Source organism: Lynx canadensis, chromosome B4, assembly GCF_007474595.2.
Source record: "Lynx canadensis isolate LIC74 chromosome B4, mLynCan4.pri.v2, whole genome shotgun sequence".
Classification (NCBI taxonomy): Eukaryota; Metazoa; Chordata; class Mammalia; order Carnivora; family Felidae; genus Lynx; species Lynx canadensis.
Window position 1 is genome coordinate 124,850,068 of NC_044309.1, and position 27,301 is coordinate 124,877,368.

The following is a 27,301-nucleotide window of genomic DNA, read 5'->3' on the forward strand; positions in this document are numbered from 1 at the left end:
TTCCAGAGCTCACAGGCTGAACCACTAGTGTTTGTAAACTTCTCTCAAAAGAGAAATAGGAGGTTGGTGTGGTACAGGGTTCAGGACCTTATTTGATGGTGGTTGTGCCATAGATAGTTGTGAGACCCTTGGTAAGGATGCCATCCTATAGGACTCAAATCCTTCACCCTTAGAGGGACACTGTCGTTCTAGATATTCTCTAAGGTACCTTTCAGCCATTGGTGATTCTGGAATGATATCTATGATCAAGAGCTAGAATAAATTATTGCCTTTTTAAAAATGGGCCTGGCTTCTTAGAAGGAAGCATTGGCTTTGAGATTAGGACCGTGATCTCATTTAGGAGGTTGATGTTCAGCATGGAGTTTAGGGCTTTAGAGTCTTTGGACCAGGATCCAAATCCTGGCTCCATCATGAGGTTTCTGCAATTCATTCTATCTCTCTAGGCCTCAGCTTCCTGATCTGTAGAATGAGGGTAACAAACCTTTTCTAGAGAGGATCCATGGATGCCTCAACTACAATGGCGAGCACATAGTATTGTGTCCTCCTTGAGGGCGAGACTATGCTTTATGTATTTCTGCCAGGCTTGGGGTTGGAGTTCAGTTGATTTCAAGAGGAGAAAAAGGCAAGTGTGCCTTTCTCTGAAAAAGCAAAACAAAACAAAACAAAGAAACAAAACAAATGAACAAACAAAAAAACCAATCAGGGTGTGTTTCTCCTTTGTTGGAGGTGGATAGGGTATGTTTCCTGGCTCCAGTATCTCCTCTTGGCCAGGGTTTGACCTGTCCTCAAAAGATCACTCCCTCAGTGCAGAGGACTATGTTATCTCCTGCTATACCAACTGAATCATGCTCACATAAACAGACATAGCGTACAGTGTCTCTGGCTTTGATCATGGAAGAAGGATTTGAGATGGACTGTTCTTTCTTTGACTTTACATCAAGTGGCCATGTTGTGCTTACTAGACTGCCTTCCACACACTCCTGGGCACTGGCTTACTTGGGTAGGTTTTCTTCTCTGGGTTCCCCATATTGAGATGTCATCTTGGGAGACACCTGCTCTGGAGTCATACACACCTTGGTTGGGTCCTGCCTGTTACCAACTTTCTGAGCCTCAGTTTCTTCCACCACAAAAGGGGGTGATAAGAGTACCTGCCTCCCAGGTCTATTATGAAGATCAAATGGAGCCCAGTACATGGCGAGGGCTCAAGAGTGATAAATACTTTTGTTTCGGGTCCCCTTTGCCTGCCACCGTGGGGACTCGTCATCACTAAGTAGACAGAGTGATGGCAGGAAAAGGAATGAGGGCTCTGGCTTGCTTTTAAGCTGTGCCAGCCACTCTCACCTGGAGTTGACTTTGCAGTTAAACTAACAAATGCTGAGTGCTGTAAGTGCACCCATGACTTCTAACCATTGGCATTTCGGACCTGGGATGGACTTAGTGATCATGTACTCTATCCTCCTTTTGGAGTTGGGGGAAATGAGTGACAGACCAAACAATCAATGACAAAAAACCAAACAACCAACAAAAACCAGTAGTTTAAATAAGATATGAGATTGTTTGTTTTTTTTTTGTTTTTTGTTTTTTTTTTTGTTTTCCCATAAACATCAGCAGCCCAGGGCTCAAATAGTAGCTCCTTGATCATCAGTGAAAAAGGCTCCTTTTGCATGTTGCTCTCTCATCCTCAATAAGACTTCCACTTTGCAGTCCAGAGATGGCTGCTCCAGCTCTAGCTATCACAACTTTAGCCTCCAGAAAGGAAGAGAAGGACATAGAATGGCACAAACATTCCACTTAAGTATACACCATGGATGCTATGCGAGCCATATCATACATACCTAAGGATTTCCATACATGAGGGTCACATAAGCCATGTTAACTTACATCCCATTGGTTAAACTTCCTCACATGTGCATATCTAGCTGCAAGGGAGCTTGGGGACTATACTATTTGTTGTGGTAGTTACATACGCAGCCAATATTTGGACGTTCTGTTGTGGAGAAATAACAAGAGAATGCATCTCAGGGGACAACCAGCAGGCTCTGTCACACTAAAGTAACACACCTACTTTACTGTAGAGTTCAAGTACAGATGCATTTCCTCCTCAAACCACACCTTCTCTGTGCCATCACAGATTTGGATTACATTTCTCTTAGGTTCTTAATACAATTTCGTGAAAAATTCTAATCACAAGGGGTAGCATCTGGCAACCTCTGTACTTGGATGCATGGGTCAGAGTATGGACAGAGAGTGGGGGAGAATGAAGTGGGGGAGAGAACCAGGGCCAGCGGTGACACAAATGCCTTCTGTCTGACCGAGACCCTCAGGTGGAGGGCCTTAGAGCAGGACAGAGGAGCTGTACTGCCCCCTGCTGAGGCGACAAGGGGAAATGAGGTTCCACAGCACTGAGAGAAAAGGATGAACACTTCTGGAGGAAAGCATACATGTGTAAAAACTGTCTAATCTGTAAATGTAAAATGATTTGTTGCTAAGATAGGTAAGTGGCCCGAACTCCGGCAGGCAGCCAGAGCCGCCCCCGTCACCTAAAACGGTAGTCAGAATGTTGGGAAAAGCCAAAGGAAGAGGGTCTGGACCCAGAATTAACAAAAGGGCAGAACTGTGGAGCCTTCAGTGTGTTTCAGTCTCTGTATGTGAGGGTGTGTGTGTGTGTGTGTGTGTGTGTGTGTGTGTGTGTGAAAGAGAGAGAGAGAGAGAGAGAGAGAGAGAGAGAGAGAGAGAGATGTGGTGGGGGGAGTAGAGACAGAAAACAGATATGAGGAAGGAAAGCAGAGATAAAAATGGAAAACTGAGTAAGAGGGAGGAGAGTATAGGGAGGAAAGGAAAGAAGGCGTTTGAGAGATGATAGAAAAGGAAGGAAGGAAGGAAGGAAGGAAGGAAGGAAGGAAGGAAGGAAGGAGCTAAGGGAGAAAGGGAGGGAGGGAGGAAAGGAGAAAGGGAGGGAAGGAAGGGAGAAAGGGAGGAAGGTAAGGTAAGGGAGGAATGGAGAAGAAGTAGAATGGAAGGAGGGAGAGAAGGAAGGAAGGAAGGGAGAGGTGTGTTTACCTGTGTGTGCAGGAAATAGCTGAGTAACAAGGTATCACAAGCCTCTGCTCTAACTTAATATCAAAATCCAGCTTCTCCAACACATACCAGATCTGACGATAGCACCCCAGCTCCCAGGTAGCAGTGGGGAGTCACTGGAGTTTCCTCCCTTTCTGCTCTCCTGGGCACTGTAGGTCCTGATCCTGCATGACCCCCATCTCACCCTATCTTCACCCTCGTGAAATCCTGGAGCCTCTCGGGCAATTGCAGAGTTGTTTCACCCATGTCATTGGCCGTGCCTTGGCCGTGGAGACCAGGGGCTTCAGTCTGCCATGTGTTTTCAGTGTGCTGGCTGCCTGAGAACACACATCTGTCAACCTTCACATCAGAGAACAAAAGCTTGGGTCTGACAAGAGAAGGACAGCAAAAGAGCAGCCCTGACCTGACTGCCATGTGGCGTTCCTAAGCGTGCAGAGATTCGGCCTGGAAGATATGCACAGTACTTGAAAGAAGTCTTTTATCCAGGCAAGAGGGGATAAACACATCTGTACGGCATTGATTCCTCTCCCCCCCCAGCCCCCCCCCACCTTTCTTTCTGGGATTTGGAGCTGGGCTGGGGAAGGAACAATGAAAACATTTGAAACATCTGACACTGAGTTGGGGTTGTGGGTAGGCAGCATTTGGGGGGAAATGAAAGGTGAAATGCCAAATTTAGTTTGGCTCTTCTTTCTTTCTGGCGCCATTTTTCTCTCTTATATTCCACCCGTATTTTCCTTTTAGCCCCGGGGGGGGGGGGGGGGGTGGATCGTGTAACATTCCTACTTAGCACATACATAGCTTGCCTTGTCTTGAAAGGGAAACATACACTGACAACAGAAACCTCACAACCTCCCGAGTGGGGGACAGCCTTAGGATTGTGGCTTCCAGGGTATTTATTTTGGTTACTGTTTAGTGTACTGAACACCAACCAGGATCCCTTGACTCACAACTGAAATGGGATCAGTATCCAAAGGCATGACATCTCTGCTGAAAACACAAAGATTGTAGCTTATACAAGAGCAAACGATTGTATTTAAGAAGAAACAAGTCATTTGTACAAGGATGGGGCCAAGTATATTCCTGTGTCAGGAAGAGTTTGGGATGTTACGTTCCGGAAGAGGTTGGCCTGCTTTATTGAGGGTCACCACACAGCCCACTAGTGCAGCTGGGTCTCTGCTGTGGTCTACCAGGTGTCCCGGGAAAAGGATAGGTGTAGCAGGTCGGAAGAGAAAAATTACGAATTTATCACCCGAGACTTCTAAGACCTGACCCTACCCGTGTGGTTGTGTGTTGAAGCAGACCTTGGTTCACACCCAGGTGTTTTATCTCAGAGCTGAATGGCTTTTGGAAACTCAACCAAACTTTCTGAGTGTCTTATTCTTTGTTTTCAAAAATAGGATGTTGTGAGATATGAATGAACATATATAGGTTTAAAAAAGTGTGATATAATAGGAACTGGTGCTAAATAATCTATATTTTCTTATTTCCTACAAGTGTGTCCTCAACTATATTCTAAGCTTCTGGAGCGTGTATACACAAATTTTTGGGATTTCTGTATTTAACTTTAGTGCTTTGTAAACTTCCATCAAAAATTTCCTATGAAGTGTGACTTGCTTGATTATAATAAACTTTTTCCCCCTTTAAGATAACATTTTTGATGTCTTTTTTTTGGGGGGGGGTATGTCCTCCCTAACCTCCTAAAGTCTTTTTTTTTTCAAATAACAGTTTAAAATATAATGCCATAATGTTCACCTTTTTAAAGTATACATTTCAGTGGTTTTTGTATATTCAGACTTGTGCATCCATCATCACTATCTAATTCTGGAACATTCATCCACCAAAATAGAAACCCTGTACCCATTCTCCATCCCCTCTACCTCCCCTTGCAGGTCCAGGCAAACACTACTGTATTTTCTATCTCCATATATTTGCCTATTGCAGACATTTTATATAAATGGAATCATACAATATGTGGTCTTTTGTGATTGGCTTCTTTCACTTGCCATGATGTTTCAAGGCTTATCCATTATGTAACATGTATCAGTAGTTCATTCCTTTTAATGACCAAATAATATTCCATTGTATGGATAGACCACATTTTGATTATTCATTCATCAGTTGATGAACATTTGGGTCGTTTCCATTCTTGGCTATTATGGATAATTTTCTAAGAACATTCATTTACAAGATTTTGTGTGGCCATGTTTTCAATTCTTTTGGGCATACATCTAGGAGTGGAATTGCTAGGTAATATGATAACTCAATATTTAACTTTTGAGGAACTGCCAAGCTGTTTTCTAAAGTGGCTGCACTATTTTATATTCCTGTAAGCAATATATAAGAGTTCCAATGTCTCCACATCTTTGCCAGTATTGTCTATTGGCTATTGTCTATTTTTTAAAATTATATCCATCCTAGTGGGTGTGAAGTGGTATTTCATTATGGTTTTGATCGAATTTCCCTGATGACTAATGATTTTGAGCATCTTTTCACATGCTTATTGGCCATTGTGTATATCTTGGTTGAAGAAATGCTTCTTTAAATTCTTTACTCATTTTTAAATTTAATAGTCTTTTTACTATTGATTTGTGATTTTACAAATATATTCTGGATACAAGTCCCTTTTCAGACATATGGTTTGCAATTTTTTTCTCCTATTGTATGGCTTGTCTTTTTGCTTGCTTGATAGTAGCCTTTAAAGCACAAAATATTTAATTTTAATTTTAATGTTTTCTTTTTTCAGTTGTGCTTTTTGTATCATCTTTAAGAAAACATTGCCTAATTAAAGGTCATGAAGATTTACTGCTATGTTTTCTTATAGGAGTTTCATAAATTAAAAAATAGTTTTAGCCATTACATTTAGGTCTATCACCCATTTTCAGTTGACTTATGTATATAGCATGAGGTAGACATCTAATATCATTATTTTTTTTTTTAATTTTTTTTTCAACGTTTATTTATTTTTGGGACAGAGAGAGACAGAGCATGAACGGGGGAGGGGCAGAGAGAGAGGGAGACACAGAATCGGAAACAGGCTCCAGGCTCTGAGCCATCAGCCCAGAGCCTGACGCGGGGCTCGAACTCACGGACCGCGTGATCGTGACCTGGCTGAAGTCGGACGCTTAACCGACTGCGCCACCCAGGCGCCCCTAATATCATTATTTTACATATGATGTGCAGTTGTCTCAGACCATTTGTTGGAAAGACTATTATTTCTCCATTTAATTCTCTTGACATCCTTGAAAATCAGTCGACTATAAATCTAAGGATTTATCTCTAGTCTCTCAATTATACACCATTGATCTATATATCGATTTTTATGCCAGTAGCAGACTGTCTTGATTACTGTACATCTGAAGTTTTAAGATCAGGAAGTGTGAATACTTGAACTTTGTTCTTTTTTTTTTCAAGATTGTTTTTGCCATTCTTGGTCCATTAAATTTTTATATGAATTTTATTATCAGCTTCTTAATTTCTGCAAAAAGGGCATTTGAGACTTTGATAGGGATTGCACAGACCCTGTAGATCAACTTGGAGAGTATTACCATCTTAGTAATAGTAAGTCTTCCAATCTATGAACATGGTTTGTCTTCCACTTATTTAGTTTCTTTCATTTCTTCCAATAATGTTTTATAGTTTCCAATGTTCAAGTTTGTGCTTATTTTGTTAATTTTATTCCTAAGTGTGTGTGTGTGTGTGTATGTATGTATGTATGTATGTATGTATGTATTTAAGGATATTATACATGGAATTGTTTTCTCAATTTCATTTTGAACTGTTTACTGCAAATTTATAGAAATACAACTTATTTTTGTATACTGGTGTATCATGTAACCTTGCTAAACTCATTTATTAGTTCTAATAGCTTTTTAGTGTATTCCTTGGGATTTTTTATATGTAAGATCATGTAATCTATGAATAGAAATAACTTCTTTCTTTCCTAGACAGGTGCTTTTTTTTTCTTACCTAACTGCACTAAGAGACTTCAACATAGTGTTGAATAAAAATGGTGAGTTCACATCCTTGTCTTTCTTCTGATCCTAGGGAGAAAGGATTGTTTTTTCACTAGTAAGTATGATGTTAACGGTGGGCTATTCATATATGCCCTTTATCAGATTGAGAAAGTTACTTTCAATTTCTAGTCTGTTAAGTGATTTTATCATGAAAGGGTATTGGAGTTTATGAAATGCTTTTTTTTTCTGTATTTATTAAGATGTTCATGTGTTTTTCTTTTACTTAATTACTATTGTGCATTTCACCGATTTTCATATGCTGATTTCATATATTGAACTATTCTTGAATTACTGAGATAAACAACTTGGTTATGATGCATAATCCTTTTTATATGTGGCTAAATTCTATTTACTAACATTTTTCAGAATTTTTGTGTCTATATTCATATGGGAAATGTCTGTAGTTATCTGTCTTGTGAAACCTTTGGTTTTGGTATCAGGGTAATCCTGGCCTCCTAAAATGAGTTGAGAAGTATTTTCTCATCTTTGAAAGAGTTTGTGAAGGATGGATATTAATTCTCTAAGTATTTGGTAGAATTCACCTGTGACACTATCTGGGCCTGGGCTTTTCACTGTGGGACTTTTGATTATTAATTTAATTTCTCATTATAGGTATATTCAAATTTCTATTTATTATCCAATCAATTTCGTAGTTGTGTCTTCCTTGGAATTTTTTAAATTTCATTTATATTATCTTATTTGTTGGCAAACAATTGTTCATATTATTACTGGAGAATCCCTTTTATTTCTGTAGGGTAGATAATGATGTCCCCTCTTTCATTTCTGATTTTAATAATTTGAGTATCCTGTTTTTATCTTGGTCGGTCTAGTTAAAGGTCTGTTATTTTTGTTATCTTTTCTAAGAAACAACTTTTGGCCTCACTTTCTCTCTACTGTTTTCTATTCTCTTTTACATTTATTTCCACTCTAGTCTATTATTTCCTTACTTCTGCTTGTTTTGGGTTTAGTTTGCTATTCCTTTTCTAGTTTCTTAAGGTGTAAGTTTAGGTTATTGACTTAAAGTCTTTCATTTTCCTTTTTTAAAAAATGTTTATCTTTTTTGAGAGAGAGAGAGAGAGTGTAGGAGAGAGAGGGACATAGAGAATCCCAAATAGGTTCCACGCTGTCAATGCAGGGCCCGACACAGGGTTCCATCTCACCAACTGTGAGATCATGACCTGAGCCAAGATCAGGAGTCAGATGCTTAACCACTGAGCCACCCAGGTGACCTTCATTTTTTTTAACATAGTCATTTACAACTATAAATTTCCCTCTTGACACTGTTTTGACGGTTTCCCATAAGTTTTGGTACATTGGGTTTGTTTTGTTTTTATTTATCTTAAAGTATTTTATAGCTTCACTTCAATTTCTTCTTTGAACCAATTTTTAACTAGGAATATGTTGTTTTCAATTTCCCAAATTTATTTCTGTTATTGAATTCCAAGTTCTATCCCTTGTGACTAGATACCATACTTCACATAATTTCATTACTTTAAAATCTATTGAGACTTGTTTTATGGGTTAGCCTATAGCTTATCCTAGAGAATATTCCATGTGTACTTCAGAGAAATACGTATTTTGCATTGGTTAAAGTGTTCAATAGATGTTTGTTAGGTGTAGTTGGTTTTTAGTATTGTTCAAGTCTTCCATTTCTTTGCTAATATTCTGCTTGAAATAGATCCATCAAAAGTCGGCATCTTATCAATTATAGAAATAAGGGGATGTTAAAGCCTCCAATTATTATTGGATTGTCTATTTCTCCCTTTAATTCTATCTTTTTTTACTTCATGTATTTTGGGGCTCTCTTGTTGTATACATTTGTTTATAATTGTTATATCTTCTTGATGGATTGTCCCTTTAATTATTATAAAATGTTCCTCTTTGTCTCTAGTAATAATTTTTGTTTTTGAATCTATTTTGTCTGATATTAGTATAAATACACCAACTCTCTTTTGGATACTGTTTGTATATTTCTTTTTCCATCATTTTGCTTCAGCCTATTTGTGTCTTTGAATCTCAAAACGTATTTCTTTTACATAGCATGTATTTAGATAATACTCCCCATCCATTCTGCCTTTTTATTGGATTGTATTGTCCACTTACATTTAATGTAACTGCTACTCCTGACCTTTTAAAGTGTCATTTATCAATCTTTCTTCCCTATTATTGTCTCTCTTATTCATTATTTCATTTTAAAAACATTTCCATAAATTAGACATTGTCTCCTTGATTTCAGTGACACATTCATCTTTGTATCCCCAGTGGCTATTACCATGTCCTTCCTGTATATATTAGGTGCTCTCTTAATGTTTGATGAATAAGTGGTGAAGTTTAGGGATTGAAAAATTTAATTAAACTTGTTGAGAACTTTCCATAGAGGCATGATTCAGAGAATAACAGGGAGTTTTTCTGTTAAGGTATTTCATCTCCTTTTTATAAAAAGGCATTGTTTACCATTAACACCTGATCATCTTGGGGAAACTGGGACAGTATAATGCAATTGTGGATGTGTCGTTGGTATGAATCAAGCACCACTGTAGTGGCAAGAGTCAAATGCAGTCAGTCAGTCCCCCAAGGCTGACCTGACTTACCCACTCAGCTTCAGGGGGGGAAGCTAAGATAGAGAGGGTAGATCCCTTGTTGGTTCTGTCATACAAGACAGCAAGAGAGAAGTAAGAATGAGAGACAAGCGCTTTGCTATTTTAGTGTAGTGATGTTCTCTCCTGATACATGTAGCCCAGTGGATGTAAGGGCTCACTGGTATCCCAGTCAAGTTACTTCTGTTCTCAGAGGATACAAGGATGCAGAGAAAAACTGATGCAATCAGTCTATACTACCTCCTCCAGAAGAATGGAGCACAAGTTCCCTTTTATATCTGGACTCTTTTTAGAGTCTCCAGACTCAAACTGGCTTGTGTAAAGAGTTTATTGATCCACGTAGCTGAAAAGCTCAGGAATTCTCTAGGCCATGACAACTGAATTTCTTTTCATCTTCTACCTTTAACATGGTGGCTTCATTCTTGGCTCGTTATGGTGGTTTTTGGCACCCCAAGGTCACATGCTCCCAGATTCAAGTCCTGTAGAAAAGATAATGTTTCTTTTTCAGAAGTCTCAACCAAAGAATCACTGCATTTCATATGACCCTGATTGGGTCATGTGTCCATCCTCTGAACCAATCTCTATGTCTAAAGCCATATAATGACCTGAAGAGCCACCACCTCTGGATTTGGGATGGCATCAACGCCATCCATAATGCAAATGGACTAAGTATGAGACAGGTGGCTCTGGAGAGGAATATCAGGGTACCATTCAAGGAAAGAGTTGCAATGGAGAAGAAAGACAGATGTTCACTATACTTCTCTTCCATGGAAGTATAAGAACTGTGATGATTTTCCCATTAATATCTTTGAGATTTGTGTTGTCTACTATGACAGCCATTAATCACAGATGGCTTTGAACACTTGAGATGGGGCTAGGCCAAATTGAGCTATAAAAGACACATTGGGTTTTGAAGCCTTGGTAAGAGAAAAAAGAATGTAAAATATCTCATTAATAGGAGCGCCTGGGTGGCTCAGTCAGTTAAGCGTCCGGCTTCAGCTCGGGTCATGATCTCGCAGTCAGTGAGTTCAAGCCCCACGTCGGGCTCTGTGCTGACAGCTCAGAGCCTGGAGCCTGTTTCAGATTCTGTGTCTCCCTCTCTCTGACCCTCCCCCATTCATGCTCTGTCTCTCTCTGTCTCAAAAATAAATAAATGTTAAAAAAAATTTAAAAAATCTAATTAATAATTTTGAATGTATTGTGTTAAATAAAGTATATTACTAAAATGAAATCCACCTGTTTTTTTTTTTATTTTTGTAATGTGGCTACTAGAAAATTTAAATTTAAATTTATGAATCACATTATATTTCTACTGGACAGTTCTGTTCTAGATATTTCTAGCTTCATCTTTCAAGGGCCATATTAGATGGCAATTCTCTTGGTATCAGGGCCTGTGCCTTATTTATTCTTATTTCCTTAGTATAGGATCTTATATACACTGTGTGCTTAATAAATGTTGTAGAATAAGTGAGTATTATGTCTTAGATAATTACCCATTTTCAATAGAATGAATACAAACTTTCTCAACAATCTGACTCCAGTATTGTATTTCCCAGAGTAGGTAGGACCATATCTGCTAGGCCATGTTACACCAAACAGGCCTCTGTCCTCTTCCTTCCCAGTCCAGAGACAAAGGAGCCAGGACACAGAAGAAAAAAGTAGATGAGAGGGTGTATGGAAATGAGACATGCTATCATATGAAGAATTCATTCATCTCTCAATGCTTAAAGCCAAAGCTGGAGAACCATCATTCTCTGAAATGCTCCAGAGTTTTAGGGAATGACTGGGGCATTCCCTCCACTAATCTAGTCTTGGATTTAATACAACTTGGCCTTCCTGGAAACCTTTCTTAATATTCCCAGAGTCCATAAATATTCTTTGTATCCTTTGGCTTAAACTAGTTCATCTGAATTTTGGTCACTTGTCTTCAACAAGAAGAATCATAGAAACATAGGTCTCATAGGACTGTGCATGGTAAATATTGATGGAACAATTGAAAGTTTCTGTGACCTTGGTCTAGAGGGCAAGACACAGCAGGAACTGGGACCCAGATGCTTGGGCAACGTGTTCAGTGCTTTCTTTCTATACCATGCTGGGCCACAGGAGAGAAATACTAAAGAAGTGCTGTGCACCCTTTATAAAAGGGGACGTCTGGTTTCCTTCCTCAGGCAGTTTTCCTGTGGAGGGAAGTGAAATAGGTTGTGGGCACAGGGCCATGGTGTCTGTTGTGTCTGTACTTGTTCCATGAGGTTTGAGCTGTTCCCTCAGTCCCCCAGGAAACAATGGATATGCTAATGTTTCCTGCTAATGTTTCTCCACTTTTCAGGAAAAATATTTGGGAAGAATACAGTGCAGACACTATCCTTCCTAGAAGGAGACTACAACCCTGAGCGCAGGCCTGTGGTGCTCTGTAGAACTGATTCTGGCTCTGTTGCAGAGCTCAGCAAGCATACCTGTAGTCTGAGAGCTGAGAGTCCCAGTAGTGAAACATCCAGAATTAACTGAGGTCAGGCAAAGCTAGATCCAGGTGCTCACGTGTTTCATCGGGAAGCTGCTTCTCTACATCTCTGATTCTATCTTCTTTGGTATTGACTTCATTCTTAGGGTGGGAGGCTTAACCCTTGAAGTGACCTCTGGTAGCTCTAGGTATATAGCCTCGAAATTGAATGACTGTTCCTTGGTCATGCCAACAACATTTCCAGAATTAACTTTTAGACCCATTTATGTTACATTTCCATTGCTGAGCCATTTCATTGGTTCACTGTTTGTTAAACCATTTAAACAAAAACATGGATTGTTTTCTGTGTTCTAGTAGCATTTTACGTTGCTGGGGAAATAGTATGGAGAGGACATACAATATCCCTGCATTCATTCCAGAAGTGGGAAATACACACACACCACAGAAAAATGAGTAAACAAGAAGACATCACATAATGAGAAAATGCTGTGCAGAAAATTAAAACAGAGAGAAACAAATATAAGTGATTAAGTTTCTACTTCAGATCGGGTGGTGAGGACAGACTGCCAAGTCAATAAATGACATTCCCTGAGTGGTAATGCTGCTGTTGCCCCCCTGTATCTTGGAGGCAGGGCCACATTTGCACCTAAACCAAGTGCCTGAGAGGGAAAGAGGGCTGGCTTAAGGGAAACCTAGAGTGCTGTTCCCAGAATCAAAGGGCATGGGTGATGGTTAAGGAAAAATCATAGTTGCAGACTACAGGAATCCTTTTATCAAAAGATTAATAAAGTAATTTTTATGAAGAGACTTCAAATATTAAAATAAATGAATACCGCAGTCTCTTCTTAGGATGAATTGTTTTATAAGTTCAATGTTATTATAGTAAGCACTGTAAAATCAGGCTGTTTTGATGGACCTTATGTGAGATTTTTGTTGAGCTGCACCAAAGACAATCCAATCTCTTTCCCCTGTTGCTTGTCCTCTGTGAAGGGGACAGAAGGCACACTGGCCAGTTCCTTCTCAGAACTTGTCCATTTGAATTCTGATCCTTCTGCAAACAACTGTATGAAGGAGAAAACACCAACTCCGAAAGAATAAAAAAATGTTCAGCTGTGTGGTAGATAAAAATCCACACGGAAAAGAAACTTTTCCATCCCCCAAAAGCAATAGCGTTCACAGAGACATAGCTCTGGGAGGCTCTGGGCTTAACAAAACAGGCTATTCAGCTCGTTTGTCTGAATTAGATGTATTTACTCTGTTGAATTCTGTCTTCCTCCAAGATGTTCTTGCTTTACTTTTGCATATCTAAAAGGGTCATTGATATGGTTTTCTAAAGAAAAAAAATCCCCCAAAATGGATTAGCCTGTCCCAAAGGAGAGATCAGATTTTGGTCATATTCTTAACCCGACACACTCAGAGTCCACCAATCATGATTTCACCTTAGTGCTCATATTTTTATCCTTCATTACCAGCCAATGCATTGTTGGCTTCAGCTTGAACAAGTTCCTCCCCCCCTTACCCCCCCCCCGCCTCCCGCCCCCGCCTTTGTATATTCTGTGCCAATTCAGCCTCCACATTTTTACTTATGTTGTGATACCACTAGATTCTCTCTCCAGTTCTCTCCAAATCCCATCTATCCTTCAAATGTCTACTTAAAGTCAGTCTTATTCAGGAAATCCTCTCAGCCCAGCCCCCTGGATTTCCATAAGACTTCATGTCTCTCAACAATTTGGATTTGTTATTTAAGTTGCAGAGAGGAAAAATGAGGTGAAATGTCTATGATCTGACTTCATTCTTGTAGGAAGGGAACAACTTTGAGTAAAACACCTTGATTTGTCCATTAAGGAGACAGGCATCCCAAAAGGCAGGGGTTTTGGTGGGCTCTTGGGCATGCAAAGGGACGGCTCAGGTTGCCCTGAGACGAAAAGAGAGGCATTTGTTTCCTGCTTCTGAGAGGGAGGGGCAGGGAAGACAAGAGAGGTAATGGGAAGGAATGGGAAGAGAGGGAGGAATCCATGAGATCCATCATGGCAGGGCCCCTGAGCAGTGAAAAGCACTTCTCTCTGGTGGGCAGCAAGGGACTTTATTTTATTTTATTTAAAAAAAAATTTTTTTTTTTCAACGTTTATTTATTTTTGGGACAGAGAGAGACAGAGCATGAACGGGGGAGGGGCAGAGAGAGAGGGAGACACAGAATCAGAAAGAGGCTCCAGGCTCTGAGCCATCAGCCCAGAGCCTGACGCGGGGCTTGAACTCACGCACCGCGAGATCGTGACCTGGCTGAAGTCGGACGCTTAACCGACTGCGCCACCCAGGTGCCCCAAGGGACTTTAAAAAAGAGGAGTGTCTGATGCTCGCCCTGACATTGTTGGTGCTATGTTGATGTTGAACCTGCTTCCTCCACACCTGTAGGGAAGTCACCCCTCTCTTGGAACTTTGAGCAAGAAGGGTTTGGAGAGAATTGAAGAGAAAGCTGGGTTTTAGATCTGGGCTGACGTGGTGTGAAGCTGAAAGCATGGATGAAGGGAAGCAAGAATGTGGACGTGGTGACTATGCAAAGCCTCTGTAGAAATTTTCTGGAAGAGTTTTTGAGAGTTCTAGCCCATCATAACCATATCTCAGGGGCTCTCACTAGGGCTACTCCGATTACAGTCTCTGTATAGTGAAGAACCCCAACACCTTGATAATCCCCAAACCACCTGGACAGGATCTCTTGCCCCAGAGTCCACTCCTCCAGCAAGCTGTTTCTCATTTTCTCCCCTTCTTGTACACTTCTGTCATGTCTTCTTCCCCACCCTGCCTCTCCTTCTGCTTTATCCGGCCTTATTTAGAACAATATGGCTTCTACTATCCTCTGTCTACCCCCTCTGTCAGCATGACAAAGACCTGGTAATGGGCCAAATGATCAAAGGATTATTTCTTTTAGGATAGTGGGAGGTAGGGTGCGGAAGGGGTAGGTTGAAAATCTTTATGGTTTAATATATTTTATATCTGTCTCACTGTCATATGCATAAATGCGTGTATGTATATATACATACATACCTGGAGGTCTTACCAGAACCTCTAATTTTTAAATTCTATGAAAGTAGGAACTATGTCTTTTTTATGAGCCCTATCCAGTGAACCACAGATGACTTCAGCGAGTCATATGCCTTCTACGGGAGGAGGGTGGGAGAGAACGGGATAGGCATTCGTGGAGTTTTTATTACAGTACAAGCCACCTGACATGTAATATGTACAGTATGTTAAATGCCTGCGGTGCACCGAGTCCTCTGTGTGAGTCCTCTTAATTAGTTCTTAATGCTGAGCCGTGTTTCTCACCTCTAGGAATTGTGCAAAATGATGGCCATTCTCACAATCACCTTATCACCATAGATACTGTGGGAAGCATTACATAGATGAGTTTGGGGCTCTGAGAATCATTCACTCTGCTCGGGGTTCCACAGCTGGAGTGGCAGAAACAGAACGTTTGTCCTGGTCTTTTTGACTCTATGGCCCTTGTCTTCTTCTGTCATTTTCCAAAAAACAAATCTATTTCAATTGTTTGAAGACAAGACATGGAGAGGCCAAGGATGAGGAAGCCTGTGCTCATCACTGACATGCTCTGGAGCAGGAGTGGAAAGGATGGGTGTCGGGTGACACAGCTCATTCCAGCAGTGTTTCTCCAGGGGGACACTATTGACGTTTTTGGAGGGACAATTCTTCAGCATGTGGGAATGTTTTGTGAATTTCAGGGTATTTTGTGTCCTTAGTTCTTGCCCACTATATGTCAATAGGGCCCTTTCTCTTTGTGACACCCCCAAAATAAGTGCTCTTAGACATTTCCTAATGCCGCTAGGAGAAGGTACTGCCCTTCTACCCTGAGAACCACTATAGACCAATCTGCCTCCCTAAGTGAGCTCCTAGGTCCCCTTTAGCTTTACTATTCAGTCATCAGTGTAGAGATGAACGAACGAACGAACGAACGAACGAATGAATGAATGAATGAATGAAGAGAGGGTCAGGAATGGTCCCAGGCATCAGCTGCTCTTGTGAGGGGAGATTTGAATGGAGATTTGGAGGACTCAGGATGACACCCACATGGAAATGTGATGTATGACCCAGATGTGAGATGAAAGGACCCAGAAGGCAAACTTCATCTACTCTGCAGTTTACCTCTAAGCAGACCCCTTCCGGGTGCTTTCAAGCCTGCTGAATGAAGACTCTGCCTGCTCAATGGCAGCCTGGAGTGGGAGCAGAAGAGGGGAAGGAGGTGCCTCAGTCTCACTATAGCAAAGTGGAATAGCGTCACTCTCAGCGCTAATGCAAACCAGCTGCCTGCCGGCCCCAGCTTGTGATAGAACAGGCGGAATTCTTGGACACTGAGTTATTCTTAGAAGCATGTGCACAGCCCCCTGGCAGGGCTCACTGTGAACTGGCTGTTGCCAGCCCCCTGTCAGGATACTGTGCCAGCAGACCCAAGAGTGACTGTTCTTGCTTATGAAAAATAACTTTGGGATTTTAATTTCAAATTACTCACAGAGCTAGAGCCTAGATGTGTAAAGTGATGGTAAGGGCAAAGAGTAGAGCAGGACAAAGGGAAGGGATGAGGGGCAGAAGAGCATCATTCATTTGCTCAGCAAATATTTATTGAGTGCCCCCCACCCTGCCTGTGCAGACATGGGGGTTCTCATCACATCCAGACTTCCATTTGATCTGGGTGAACATAGACGGGCAGGTGGCTAGACCTTGAGAGTGGAGATGGCCATGGGTTTTTAGGTTCTGTTTATTGAGTATTTTTTGTGATCCAGGCTCTTTACATAGGAGATCTTGTTCGGTCTTCATAGGAACACTGAGAGGTAGACATCACTGCTCCTATTTTATAAGAAGCTGAGTGGTAGAGAAGGAATCTGCCCGAGGCTCCAGAGCTATCAAGTGGCAGAGCCAGCATTTGAACTCAGGCCAGTAGACTCCTGCTTTCCTGCCCGTGTTGGGCACCAACTCTGTGCCAAGGCTGAGCTAGACGTTGGGACTAGGAAACAAAATAAAGAGGCTAAATTACAGCCCTCAAGTCTCTCTGTTGCACTGTCTCTGGGAGAGACAGGCATAGTGCAAGGAATGATAGTAGCAGGATCTATAAAGCAGGAGTTCAGAGGTATTGCACTCTGCCAGGATGTATCAGGGACAGTTTTGAGGAGGTGGGAATGGCTGAGACTTACACAGGCACCTTCATGGAAGGCAACAGAAAAGAGCACGTCCAGCAAAGGACCAGCGTGTGCGGTAGCCCATGGTTGGCAATCACGAGATGCTCGCTGGTGTTGTGGCACAGGGTGCACTGGAGGAGATGGAAGATAAGGATGGGAAGGGGAGCAGGATCTGACCAGGCAGGGCTTGCAGAATCGGCTGGACCTTTGTCCTGGAGGAGCTGAAAACTCATGTATCCATGTGTTTAGTCATTTGCTCACTCAACATCTATTTACTGAGCACCCAATATACACCAAGGACTCTACATTAAAGAGTTTTAAGCAGGAGACAGGTGCATGCTTTGTACCTTAGGGGGAAAAAAAGGTACCTGTATGGAAATTAAGGGGTCTCCAAATGGCCCATGTGAAAGATGATCCAAAAATGACCAGTGGTAGCAGCTGGGAGATTAGGGGCATATGTAATGGCATGAGGGACCTGCCCACTTGACAGACATAGGGATTTAACTGAAGCTCTGGATTTCCTCTATAAAACACATTGGTGAAGGTGTGCCCACATCATGGAAAGTGCCTGTAAATGTGGGCATCTCTGCAGGACACCGACATATGCCTCCTGTCGTTTAGAATTGTATGTTTATCAAGGATCATTTGTGCTTGGTTCCAAATCTTTCCTGCAGCCTTTCCCGTTAGTCACTTAATGCAATACTAGCCACAAAAATAAAATAAGTGTGAAAAACAAAAGGAGAAATGTTTCTATGAATGCTGAATCGAAAGGTTTGAAAAGACTTACTCAGGAGAATTGAAAAAAAAATTGCCGTGGAGTTGGGTGTGGTTGAAACAATGAAAGAATTGGGGAAATCATAAAATTCTAGCAAGATTCTGCACTCCGATTGCTTTACAAGGGTCTTTAAGGTCTCTCTCTGCTTCAAAGCAGCTGACGCTGGAAACTGTAGATGATGCATGATGGGTGTGGTTTATGTAAGAAAGATGACAAGAAGTTCCAGTCAGCAGACCCGTTCTCAAAGAAAAACCTTGGCTCCACATCAAAAGAGTGGTGAATGAATGTGCATTTATATGCTTTAAGTTAAAATTAAACAGGTTTGAAGTATTATGTATCATTCTTTAGCTTTAAGAAAAGTTTTTATTGAAGTGTAACATACATAGAGAAAAGAGCACCCATCTAACAGTGTAGCAGGATATATTTTCACAAAGCTAACGCTCAGGGTAACCGGCAACCAGATCAGGAAACAGAACTTTGCCCCCACCCCCAAAATCTTTCTTCGTGTCTTATTCCAATCATCGCACACTCTTGCCTCAAATGTGATGGCTACTCTGACTTCTATCAGCATTGGTTAGGTTTTCCTATTTTATAAATCAAGCTAAATGTTTTTGTTTTGTGTTTTGGGCTTGAATTCCTTTGTTTGGCATTATGTTTGCAAAATCCACCCATGTTGTTCAGTGTAGCAGTAATTTGGTCAGTCTTATATAGTATTCCATGAGCTATAGTGGTACCCAGTAAGCACTCAATAAATGGTAGCCAAAAAGAGATGTAAGTAACCCCTAGCAAAATACGACCACATCTGGGTAGCAGTCCATCTGAGTTCAATGGTGCTTTGGAAGTGGTTGATAACTCTGTTTATGTACCCATTTGATTATTGGGGGATATTAGTGTTGTCTCCAATGTCTTGTTGTTGTGAACGGTTCTGCTATATACATTTTTATACAAGCCTTGTGATGAACATATACATGCATTTTTTTTAATGTTTATTTATTTATTTTGAGAGAGAGAAAGAGTTCCAGCAGGGGAGGGTCAGAGAGAGAGGGAGAGAGAGAATCTCAAGCAGGCTCTGCACTGTCAGCTCAGAGTCTGATGCAGGGCTCAAACTCACAAACTGTGAGATCATGACCTGAGCTGAAATCAAGAGTCAGACGCTTAACAGACTGAGCCACCCTGGGGCCCCATCTTTTGAGCATCTTTCTAGAAGGAAAATTGCTGGGCCCTAAGTTGTATTTGTATTCAGGTTTTGTAGATATTACATGGATTTTCCAAAGTGGTTGTGTTTACGCTTTTCCTCTGTAGAGTATGAAAGTCCCAGTGTTTCCAACATCCTTGCAAATATTTGGTGCTGTCTGTGCCACTGTTGTTTCTAATTTTAGCTATTCATGTGGGGTGATGTATTATCTTATTGTTTGTTTTTAGTACATCTTTTATTGTGGAGTAATTTTAGATTTACAAAAAAAAATGGCAAAGATAGTACACAGAGTTCCCATGTTGACCTCACCCGGTTTTCTCCATTGTTAGCATCTTACATTACTATAATGTATTGGGCAAAGCTAAGAAACTGTCATTGGTACATTACTATTAAGTAAACTCCAGACTTTATTTGGATTTCATCAGTTTTTCCATTATTTTCTTCTTTCTGTTCCAGGAGCCATTCCAGGGAACCGCATTGCATTTACTTGTCATGTCTCCCCAGCCCCCTCTGGTCTGCGACAGTCTTCCAGTCTTCCTTTGTTTTTATGACCTTGATGGTGTTGAGAAATACTGGCAAGGTATCCTGTAGCATATCCACTAATCCAGGTCTGTCTGATGTCATTACTAGAATAGGGTTAAAGATTTTTGGAAAGAATAGCACAGAGGCGAAATGTTCTTCTCATTACACCATAATTAAAGACTACATACCAACTACATGACATCACTGATGAGGTTAACCTTCATCACTTGATTGAGATAGTCTTTTCCGGGTTTCTCTACTGCAAAGTCCCCATTATTCCTTTCTCTATTCTAAAGTTTGAAAGTGAAGCACTAGGTCCAGCCACCATCAAGGTGGGTGGGAAGGGAGAATTAAGTTTTACTTTTATCTTCCTCATGCATTTGTTCATTCATTCATTCATATCAGTATGGACTCATGTATATTAGTTTTGTACTTTGGGTTATAATCCAGTACTATAGTGACTTACTTGTGGCTCAGATTTTTCCAGCATTGGCCACTGGGAGCTCCTTCAGGCTGGCTTCAAAGTCCCTTTAACACGTCCCCCACCCCTTTGTTTTTTAAGCATTTTTTTTTTTTTAACTTTCTGGTACTTAAAGTCACTTCTGGTTCATACTGTATTTTCCCTGCTCCAGCCTCAGAATTGTCTATTTCTCCAAGAAGCTTTGATCCCTTTTATTGGAGAATAGAATTTAGAAACCAAGATCTCAGTGCTAGGTGTCTTATTGTGGTTTTATTTTGCATTTCCCATGAAGATGATCCCATTTTCAAAATGATCATTGGCATTTGGAATATTCTTTTTAATGAAGTGGCTGGCTATTCATGTCATTTTTCTATTTTTCTCTTGGAATCTCTACATTTTTCTTAGAGATTTATAGACAGTTTTTCTCTTTGTGTGTATTCTGGATTTGAGTCCTTCATTGAATATACATATCACAAATATCTTCGTCCACTCTGTGGCTTATATTTCCATTCTCTCAGGACTGTCTTTGAAACTCAAACGTTCTTGATGTTATCATGGTACAACTGGTCATCTTTTCCCTTATGGTTCTGTTTATGATCATAAGAATATTCTCCAAGGTTATCCCCTAAAAGCTTTATCATTTTACCTTTCATATAAGACACCTGGAATTGATTTTTGTGTGTAGTGTGAGGTAGGTTGAGGATGCTTGCTTTATGTTTTTATATGGGTTTCTAATGACCAAGCCCCATTTATTAAAGAGACCATACTTTCCTTACTCCATGCATTTTTATCTTTGTTTCTGGAATCTCTGTTCAATTCTGTATGTTTATTTGTCCACCCTTTCAACCATGGCACACTGTCTTAATCACTGTAGCTTTATAAGACTTGATATCTGGTAATGCAAGTCTTCCAATATTTTTTCTTATTTTTCAGTGTTATGTTGGCTATTCTTGGCCTTTCTCACATACACGTTAGAAGAACAGGTCAATTCTCTCTCTCTCTCTCTCTCTCTCTCTCTCTCTCTCTCTCTCTCTCTCACAAATACACCTCTTCACTAGGAATTTCACTGAACCTATAGATCAATTTGGGAATAACTGACACTTTTAAATTATGAAGTCTTCTTCTCCATGACAATATAGCAGATTCTTTCTATTTATTTAGGTCTTGTAAAATTTCTCTCAGTAAGACTTTTCAGTTTTTAGTGTAAAAGTTAGACATATTTTGTTTTAATTGTAAGTAGTTGGTATTTTTTGATGCTATTGTATAAAGTAGCTTTAAACTTTTCATTTATAATGATTTACTGATAGCATATCCAATATTATTTTTTAAATATATTGATGTTATATCTGCTAACCCTTGCTAGCTTCCCTTATTAATTTAATGATTTGTCTGGAGAATCTTTTGGCTTTTCTATGTACACAATCATATATAAATAAGGACAATATTTTTTTTTCTGATCCCTATACCTTTCATTTATTTTTTTTCCTTTTATTTATTTATATATTTTTTTCCATGACTTCCAGGACAATGTTGACCAGAATTCTGGTAGTGGATACTCTCGTCTTACTCTTGATCTCAGATGGACACTTTCAATATTCCATTGTTAAGTATGTTTTCTGTAGCTTTTTAAAAAAATATGTACTTATCAGATTAAAAAAGTTCTTTTCACTTGAGGCTAAATTTGCCAAGATTTTTAAAAATCATGAATGGATGTTGGCTTTATAAATGCTTTTTACTCATTTATTGAGACAATCCTATGATTTTTGTCCTATATCAAATTAATTGGTAAATTACATTGATTAATTTTGAACATAAAACCAGCCTTGCATTACTGGAATAAACCCAACTTGGTTGCCACATACCATTCTTTTTATATATGGTTAGATAACATTTGGTTACAATTTTTCTATCTATGTTTATGAGAAAGATTGACCTGTAATTTTTAGTTCTTATAGTGTTCTTGTAAGGTTTGTTTTTAAGATTCTGCTGGCATGATAAGACAAGTTGCAAAGTGTTTTCTTTTTTTGCTTTTATTTGGAAGAGATGTTTAAGATTAGTGTTATTTCTCCTTCAAATATTTAGAAGAATTCACCAGTGAAGTCATCTGGGCCTGGAGACTTTCTGGGGAAGTTTTTTAATTACAGGTTTAATTTTTAAATTAGATATATTACTATTTCAGGCAAATTCCAGAATTTTTTGGTTCCTAAAAATACAGTTAAACTAAAATGTGCTAAAGAGATCAAGATTAAAATGTAGGTCACCAAGTTCACACAGCCTAGTGGTTAAGAACATGAACGCTGGAATTCTACTCCAGTCCTCTTCAATAATGAATTTTAAATACAAACAAAACAAAAATCCTTGTTTATTCAGCTTTAGTATTAGAATCTTAAACAGTCAACAGAATCTTGGGTTAAATTTTTTAGCATATTTTTGCTCTACTTCCTACGCTTCTGCTCTGTGCAAAAGCTTTAAGCTAAAAGAGTGTTGGGCTTACTTCTCTATGCCTTTCTTCTCTCAGAGATCTTGGACATTCAATTCTTCGCTGCCTGGGAAGCCATGAACTATAACTTTTTATCTCCCCAGCTCTGTGAGATTCTTGAAAACTTTCCTGGCATTTCTGCCCTTGGCAACTGTCCTCTGACTGGACACCTTGGAAATGCCAGGCAGCGAAAGAGAGAGGGATTGTTGGCTCCCCTGACTGTGGTTACCTTCTCTCCAAGATCTTGACTTCTCCTGTGCTGGCTGCCTCAGCAACTGTCAAGTGCCTTCACACAGTTTTGTGTTTGTAATTTAATTGGATTTTATAGTTTTTTCTTGGCATAAATGGTGTGTTGCAAGCCACTCAATGTAGGTAGAATTAGATGTTTGAATATCTTTATTGTTATTATTAATTTCTCACTTGATTTGGCCTTTAAAATGTTTATTTACTTATACTGAGAGAGAGAGAGACAACAAGAGCGCACGTGAGTTGTAGAGGGGCAGAGGGAGAGGAAGAGAGAATCTCAAGCAGGCTCCATGCTGTCAGCACAGAGCTGATGCAGAGCTCCAACCCACAAACTGTGAGATCATGACCTGAACCAAAATCAAAAGTCGGACACTTAACTGGCAGAACCACCCAGGCGCTCCATTGATTTGAACTTTTCATTTAACCAATTGACTAAGGTTAATTTTCAATTAACCAATTATTAATAAGAGATAAGAGACCTACTATGATGATGATATTAATATTAATTAGTGTCCATATTAACTAACTGTAATATTAATAGTAATAATAGCAGCTAACATCCTTGGCTAAACCACTGGGTGCAAGACTCTATGTTAACTTGCTGCTATGTATTCTCTTATTTTATCCCTTAAAACGCCTGGAGGTAGATATTATTATATTCCTTTTTTTTGGAGGAGAAACTGAACTCAGAGTAACCTGCTCACATCCATAAGGCTAATAAATGGTGATAATAAAATATGAGGCAATGCTACTCCATACCAGAAGCTACAGCCTTCAGAAGATATTTAGAATGCATTTACCTTACAGTTGATGTATTTAGAGGCACACGAGGGTGAAAGTGTTTGAAAGTCTAGAATAGGATGCAAAAAAGCCAGTGTAGAGGGCTGAAGCGGTCAGATTCCTGTAATGTAGGAGACTGGCTTCTTACCCAGAAAAAAGGGGGATTCTAGTTTCAGAATACCCTATTTCCCTCAATATGAAATTCAGCACTTCACATGTTTTATGTTCTCATGAAAAAGGGATGTGTCTTACAATAGATGTCAAAAGAAACTTGTCAGCTGCCCAGCACTGGAATCAGTGGTGATGAGGAATTCATCTCCAGCGCATGGTGCAACCTGCCTGCATTCATCTGATTGCCACTTCGGCTGGGTGACTTACTTGGGTAGCACCTTACAGAGTTAACCATTACTTAATCTTGTCCCCTTCATGAAGCTTCTTCAAAAAAGTTATAATAGGATTAAACATCGAAATAAGAACTTGCTGAATTCACAGGTTTTCCATCATTTCAGGAAATGCCATTAATACCGCTGAAATTGCCAAATGTTTTGGAATTCAGCATAGACTTCTCAAAGCCAACAGTGGCTGGTGTGACTGACTCAACTGACTCACGTGTCATGAAGAGCATCAAGTACCCAGCGTCTAGCTGTCAAAAGTTTCCAGCTGACTTTCAAGGGAAGCCATTTAACTTCCAGGAATGTATCCTTCAAGGAAGGAAAAAACAAAACAATTAATTTAACCGAATTGGAAATGCAAACCAACTCCAGCATTCTTTGATATGCCTGGAAATTACTCTGTTAGCTAAAGGTTCCAAAAAGGTCAAGATCAAAGTGTCGATCATGAGAAGGACAAGAGCCTATTGTTAAAACACAGGTCTGGCACCATACTACCTGCCTTTCAGTAGCTAGGGAATTGGGGACACTTATCTCTGCCTCCCCGTCCTCAACTTTACACAGGGAAAATAACAGCGCCTACCTAAGAGTTGTTGTGGGAACTAAGCAACTCATCCACATAGACACTGAGAATGGTGAGGGCTCCATAGATGTTAGGTATTAGGATGATCACCATCCCTGATGGGCCCCAAGCTGTGCCTGACTGCTCATGGCCAAACGTGATTCAGAAAAATATTGAGATCTGGAATTTAAAGAGTCCTTAGGGGCTAATTTTGAATGTGATATTGTTGAAGGAAGGGGTATTGATAAACGTCGTGGATAAAAGTACAAGGATAATTGTCGGCCACTAAAGGTTTTATTTGTTGTTTTTGCTTATGCTTAACATAATCCTTCTTCTGCTTTTTCACTGAGCTGCTGCTAGACTCCCATTTCAGTAAGTGAAGTCAATGATCCATTCTCCCATCACCATCCCTGTAGTCTGTCCACTGCAGCTGCCTCTTAGTAGCCTCCCCGTGCATTCTTTTGCCCCTTGGCAATCTTTGTTATGCACAAATGGCAGATGCTGCTAACAAACATAAGTTAGATTGTGTTGCTGCCTGTGCAAAAGCATCCAGTGGCTCCCCACCACAGTCACAATAAATCCAAAATCCTTCACATGGTCCCCTGAAACTTCCCTGATGTGCCACCTTTCTGGTCCGGCTGTGCACTGGTGTTTCTCACTTGCTGTTCTCCTCCATGTCTGTCCGTCCCTCCTAAGGGCCAAGCCCGTCTTGCTCAGAACCTTTGCTGTCCTCCTTCCTCTGCCCGAAGGCTTCTGGGTTGACTTCTGCCCACTCTGCGGATGTCGGCTGAAGCCTCATTCCTCAGAGAAGCCTTCTTAGATGTTAGGTCTGAATCAGACCTCATGTTACAGTCTCCCCACTTGCCTTTTATAGTACTTACCACAGTTTGTTTTTCTTTATCCCTTTGGGTGACTATTTGCTTAATGTCTTTCCCTCTACTCACTCCTCTAAAATCCAGAAGGGCATGGATTGTGCAATTTTTCAAGTGTCAGATCCCTAGTTCCTGGCACATTCTTGCACATGTGCGCTCTCTCTCTCTTTCTCTCTCTATGCGTATAGTTGCACATATCATATACATTTCTTATTAAAATATAATATGCACAAGGTATACACACTTTAAATGTATAGGTTGATGTGAAACTAATATTACACTGTATGTTAACTGTAATTTAAATAAAAACTTAAAAAAATATAAAATAAAATGCCCAAGCTTCTTTAAATAGGCAATCTTCTCCAAATGAAATTCAAATGCTTCTTGTTTTGGCTTGAACTACGAATGCCTCAGAACCAGTTTGTTTGGTTCTAGCTTTATCCAACTGCGATAGAAGCTTATAATAAACAGCAGAATATAACACAAAAACAAAAGCCAACCACGCAAAAATTTACAGGTTGATGAATTTTTATATGTAAATACTTTCACGTGACCAGCACCCAAAGCAAGAATGGAACATGATGAACCCCTAGAAATCTCTCTTCTGCCCGTTCTTGTCGCGCCACAAAGGCGACTATTTATTTGCACTTTTATCATCAGAGATTAATTTCCATTTCTGAGGTTCATGTAAATGAAATTGTAAGCATGTACTCTTATGTCTAGCTTCTTTTGCTCAACACCTGTCTATGAGATTTATCTACATCATGCAAATCCTCGTAGTTCTTTTTCATTGCTGTGTTGTAGTCTATTGTGTGAATATGCCACGATTTATTAAACCATTGTGCTGTTGATAGACAGCTGGATTGTTTCCAGGTTGAGGGTGGGGTATAACAAATGATGCTGCTAAGAATGTCTTTTTTGCCTGCCCACTGGCAGACATAGGCATTGATCTCTCATGAGTTTGTAACCAGGAGTGCAATTGCGGCCCCCCAGCAATTTGGCAACTATGTATGTGACAAAACATATTTTCTCATATGTTTGTTACATGTTTTGTCACATACATAGTTGCCAGATTTTCCAAAACTGAGGTAACTAATGTAGTATGGGGGGAGCCCTTGCCTCTATTTCTGATAGGGATTCTGCCAGAGTTCCGGAATTCACCTTCAGTCTTTTTCGGTGTGACAGTGATGAACTCCTTGACTTACCTCACCTTGGGCTAAGCAGCAGCCCTCTATCACACCCACCCTGGCTGCAAAGGTCTCACTAGCACAGAACACAGCTATCGTAACTGCTCGGGGGTCCAGAGAAAGTCACAACATTTCTTCTTTCCCTCATATGGCTTTTTAGGCAATCTTGACTCTCTTTCTTGGGTGTCTGGAGCCCCCTCTCCTGTGGTTTTCCCTTTTCCTCTCTGTTCTATCCTCTTCTCCTGGGATCCTGCATTTATTCTGAGCATCTTAGGCTGGAAGTGACATTTTTGGTGCCCTCTTGCTTCTCTCCTTACTCCCTCATGTTGGTGTATTGGTCAGGGTTTTCCAGAGAAACACAATCAATAGGACATAGATAGGTATAGGTGTAGGTGTCGGTATGGGTATAGTTATATTTATTGAGATATACCTTATACATATCAAAATTCACCGTTTTTTGACCTACAGGGTAATGAGTTACGACAACTGTTTACATTTGGGTAAC